General features: G+C 36.8%; 1 protein-coding gene across 4 annotated transcripts in view; it reads right to left on the bottom strand.

Annotated features, from left to right (window-relative positions):
- The window catches only part of EPHA5 (EPH receptor A5), a 688,281-nt gene that overhangs the window by 568,105 nt on the left and 114,497 nt on the right, over positions 1–5,679 (bottom strand). The gene's annotated exons all lie outside the window — the stretch shown is intronic.

Raw genomic sequence — 5,679 nt, 5'->3', positions numbered from 1 at the left:
TTCAAGAGGGAGTTTAGTTTAAGAGCATGTGGGGGAAGGTAGAGTCTCCACTGAATAATTTTCATCTTGTCTAGCTGGGTCTGGTAAAAGAGATGGGGATAAGATTTTTATGATTCAACAGTGAGTAACTGTTACCATGCCTAATTGTGAATGTCACAATTGTGAAGGTAGAAGTTTTATAACAAAAACGTGGAAGTAGTTAATTTTACAGTCCAGAAATATAGGACCCTAGGACCATCAAGGAGAAGAGAACAAGCTGAATGCAGGACCTATCCAGAGAAGCAGCAACACCAGAGATGGAGGAAGAGACGGGGACATGGAGAGAGGGAGCAGTGGAGGACTCTAGATCCATAGATAGAGAAGGACTGAGAGCTGGAGGCCAGGAGGCAGACTTGCAGAATGTACCCTTTGGTGGTTTAAATTATTATATATGTCTGAGTGTTACTAAAAAAAGAATAGTGAGAAATACTGATAAGTGAGGTACATTGAAGAGATTATAATGAAACAAAATGTATGATTTTTGAATGTAAAAGAATGTAACACTGATGATCTGCCCTGCAAATTTTCACTCAATTCACATTAAAAACTTAAAAAAAAAAAAAGAAGAAGAAGAAGAAAGAGCATGAATGGAGCATGATATCTCTACCTACAAAAGTTGTAACAGCAGAGATGGTGGCATGAAGACATAGAACAATTACGGTCTCTAGGCCTATGGTGTGAGAAAGGCTGTCTGCCTGACAGGCTGTGGACTGGCTGGTGGAATGTGCCCTTTGAACATTAAAATTAATACATGTTTTTTTTTTAATTTTGTTTTGTAAGTGTACATCAAGTATTTTTGCCTCATACACTTGTAAAATATAAGATGTAAATGAGGAGCTACAGTGGAAAAGTAGGGTAAATGTTGTTGCAGGGAGGAGATTGTAATCATTGAGTTGAAAGTATAAAATTTGCTGAATGTAATGCTGATGATTTTGTCTGTAAACCTTGACACAATTCACAAGAACAAAATACTAATGAGAGTGACCAACATTAATTCTTGAGGTATCTGAAATAACCTAACCATAAAAGAAGATACTACCATGATATACCTTTTTATGCATTTAGATGCTTTTAGTTAGTCTGTTTATGAAAGATTTTCATGTGTATGTATGTTCAATAATAGTTTATAACTATGAAATACTACTGGATAAGTGATAGAATAAGTGATCCTTTTACTCTTATGAAAATTTTAATTAAAAACACTACTGTTGGTGTTGTTGTTAAGTGCCTTCAAGTAGATTTTGACTCATAAAACCGTGTGCAGGGTTTTCGAGGCACTCCTGGTGAACTTGAACTGCAAAGGTTCAGATTGACTTTGCAATCCAGCACATTAACCCACAGCACCACACCATCTAAAAATAAATAAATAAATAAGAAAATATCTCACCAGATGGAAAACACATAAATCAAACTGATTATATCTGTGGAAAGAGATGGTGGAAATGCTCCATATCACTAGCCAAAACAAGGTCAGTGCAGACGGTGGGACACACCATCAATTGCTCATATGCAAATTCAGGCTTAACCTGAAGAAAATGAAAACAAGTCCATGAAAGCCAAAATATGACCTTGCACATATCCTACCTGAATTTAGAGAACATCTTAAGAACAGATTTGATAAATTAGACATTAATGATAGAGAGCAGTGGAGTTGTGGGGTAAAAGGAAGAAAGCAAACACTCAATTTAAAAAGAAGACAAGAAAGAAGGAAAAGACCAAAATGGATGTCAGAAGAGACTCTGAAACTAGCTCTCCAGCATATAGATTCTAGCAAATGTAAGAAATAAGGAGGAAAAAGAGCTGAACAGGAAATTCAAAGGGCAGCTCCAGAAGGCAAAGTAAAATATTATAATTGAACACATAAAGAACTAGAGTTTCAGAACCAAAAGGGAAGAATAGACTCAGCATTTATCAAACAGAAGGAAAAAGTCAAGCTTCGACTTGCAATATTGAAGGATGCTGTAGACAAAATATTGAATAATGCAAAAAGGATCATAAGAAGATGGATGAAATACCCACAGTAACTCTAACAAAATGGAAGACTCTATGTTCAACCATTTCTAAAGGTATCATATGAGCAAGAACCAGTTATACTGAAGAATTCCATTGGGTCCTATCTCTTTGGAATGAGCAAAGTTTTGGATCTCTTTGGTATAGCTTGCAACTCAATGTGAAGAAAACAACAGTTCTTATCACTGGCGCAATAAATACCATCAAGATAAATAGAGAAAAGATTGAAGATGTCAAAGACTTCATATTGCTAAGATCATACTTGGTAAAGTGAAGGGTCAGTGAAAAAGAGGAAGAGCCCCAATTAGATTGATTGGCACAGTAACGGCAGCAATGGGCTCAAGCATAGCAACCATTGTAAGGTTGGTACAAGATTATTCAGTGTTTCATTCTGTTGTGCATAGGTGGCTATGAGTGGATACCAACTCAGTGGCACCTAACAACAGCAACAACAACTTTTGGTGGGAAAAGAAAGCCTCATCTTTCTCCCACGCAGAAGCTAGTGTGCTCAAACTGCTGACCTTGTGGTATGTAGTCCAGTGCTCACCTACAGAGCCAGCACACGTTCTAAAATCACTGTGTTGTTATTCAGTGCTGTCAAGTCATTTACAACTCAGAGCAACCCTGTATAGCATTTCCAAGGAGCAACTGGTGAGTTTGAACCACAAGGTTGGTGGTGTTTTATCCTTTAGGTCCAGTGTTTTATCCCACAGCACCACACCAGGACTTCAAAAACACTATGTTGTTGTAAAGTGTCGTCAAATAGATTCTGACTTACAGTGATCTTGTATAGGGTTTCCAAGAAGAAGCTGATGAGTTTGAACAGCCCACCTTGTTGTTCAAATTGACTTTGTGATCCAAATCCACAAGTGCTACAAGCTAAAATTACTACAGTATTTTAATTACTCTCAAGGTTTCCTAAAATATTACTACAAACAAACATAAAAAATGCACTCTTATCTCTAGTTAAACACAATTTCTTGAGATACTCATTATTAAATCTAGTTTCCTTCTCTAATCCTTAAAAACGTATTACATAGATAGAAGGCTTTGGGGTGGTACAAATGGATAACATTCTTGTCTGTTAACATAAAGTTGGAAGTTCTAAACTACCCAGTATTTCTCAGAAGAAAGGCCGAGTGATCTACTTTTAAATAGCAAGCCCTATTGAATACAGTTGTAATTGAAAGGTGGTTGTTGTTTGTTGTTAGTTGCTTTTTTCTGTTCCAACACATAGTAACCCTATGCACACCAAAATGTAACACTGCTACATCCTGCATCATCTTCACAATTGTTGATACATTTGAGCCCACTGCTGTTGCCACTTATGAATTCATCTTATAAGACTCTTCCTTTTTTTTTTTTCTAATGTTGAGCCATTCTTGCATCGCTGATATGAATCCCACTTGGTCATTATGTATTTTTTTTTTTTTTTTTTTTTTGTTCTTTGCTGGCCCTCCATTTTACCAAGCATGATGTCATTCTTTAGAGATAGATCCTCCTGATAATCTGTCTGAAGTATGAAAAATAAAGCTCTCCATTCTGGCTTCTAAGGATCATTCTGGCTATACTTCTTCTGAGACAAATTTATTCATTCTTCTGGCAGTCCATGGTATTTTAAAATGCAAATCAACTTCCCTAAGGATATATCTTTCTTTTTCTCCAAATCACACCACCAATCTCCATGGGGTGCTACAATACATCATATTCCCCAGTATCCTCATGTGTACAGCAGCTGGCTCATCAGAACTATTACAAACAACAAACTGCTCTAAACAGTCTATTTGTAACTTTCCATAAGAGTGGTTTTTCATATTTTTAGTATACCATGTCACAGAAGTCCATGCCTCTGCCCAGAAACCAAATCCTCCACCCTCAAAGGCAAAAATGGAACAAGAGGGAAGGGGTAATAGAGAGAATCAATAAAGCAAGGGAAAAAATGACAGGAACAATTGTTACAGGTTGGAAGTCTGATGGATCAGTGGCTAAGTGCTTGACTGCTAACCAAAGGTTTGGTGGTATGAACCCACCAGCTGGTTCTGTAGGATTAAGTGGAAGTCTGCTTTCATGAAGTAAATATTCCACGTTGTTGTTGTTTAGTGCTGTCGAGTCAGTTCTGACCCATAGTGATCCTGTGTAGGGTTTCTGAGGAGCAGCTGGGGAGCTTGAACTGCTGACCTTTCAGTTCAAATGACTTTGTGTGTTGCTCTGCATGATACTGTGAATAATCCAATCTCCCCAGCAGGAAACTATCATGAGCCTGACATTATTATTAGCAAGACTGTGGAGAGCAGCATGTATTCAAAGGGGTGTGGTCTTTAGTAGGGTACTCCTGCCAGTGTTCCAAATAATACCAAAGACCTATTATTTGATACATATTTATTCAACATATGTATATATGAATGAAGGAAAGAAGGGACTAATGAATTAATAAGTGAATTAAAATGCCAAAAGACAATTGCTTTACTCTCTGTGTCAGTCTCTAGTATTGTTGATATCTATTACAGGGGAACAGAAAGAACATATAGGTGACGGTCATTTCTCTGTCACTTTTGTAGAAGCAATTGATCAAGAGAACAGTTAGAGTGTCAACATTGAAGTGTTGCTAGAGCTTTTGCTCTGGCTACTATTTTTCTTATTCTCTGTCAATAATAACCTCCACTAGAAGAATGGCATGGAAAAAAGAGAAGGTTAAACTCAATTCTGTCAAATATTGTTAGGAGCTGGCAGCTCAAGGAAAGGTTTTGTAATGAAGAGAATTAAATCTGTTGGAAAAGAGAATTCTTGAATCATGGTGGATTTCATTCAACTGTGTATTTCTGTTCTTCGTTATCTCTAATAAGTGAGAGTTGGCAAACGCAGAGAGGTCTCAAAAGATTATTAAAATTATATTATGTAGTCAAAATGTAACATTAAACATAGTCAAAATATAACATTAAACAGCTTTGGTGACATAAAAATAAAAGCAATGCTAATATTATATAATATTGTGACTTGCCCTAAATAACTGTGTGTTTTTATTCTTGTAAAATAGAATACTGAAGTTATATAACAGCATCTGAAATCCCTAGCATGCCAGGGAGCTAATTACTTACACTAAACATAAAATGAAAACACTGGGACACAGATTCTCTTTTACTGCCCCCCAAATTGAAAAATATAAACTAATGATTGAGTTTGTTGTTATTGGTAAGTGCCGTCAAGTTAGTTCTGACACAAAGCGACATACATAGGCTTTCCAAGGAGCAACTGAAGAGCTTGAAAGGCCGACCTTGTGGTTCAAACCAACTTTGCAGTCTAGCACAGTAACCCATAGCGCCACATCAGGACTTCAATGATTCCAGGATAGTTACTTGGCCAGTTGATTGGAAGAGATTCATATTTGTGCCCATTCTAAGAAAGGTGATCCAACAGAAAGCGGGATTCATTGTTCAATATCTTTAATATAACATGCAAGTAAAATTTTTCTGAAGATACATTAAAAACAGTTTCAGCAGTACATTGTCATGGAGTTGTCAGTAATTCAACGTGAATTCAGAAGAGGACGCGGGATGAATTGCTGTCTTTAGCTGGATCTTGACTGAGTACCAGAAGGATGTCTGCTTGTGCTTTATTGACTATGCAATGACA

The sequence above is a fragment of the Chrysochloris asiatica genome, unplaced genomic scaffold (genome assembly GCF_000296735.1).
Source record: "Chrysochloris asiatica unplaced genomic scaffold, ChrAsi1.0 scaffold00322, whole genome shotgun sequence".
In the NCBI taxonomy this organism is placed as follows: Eukaryota; Metazoa; Chordata; class Mammalia; order Afrosoricida; family Chrysochloridae; genus Chrysochloris; species Chrysochloris asiatica.
The sequence above is the reverse complement of the archived record's forward strand: the minus strand, read 5'-3'. Positions and strand labels throughout refer to the sequence as shown.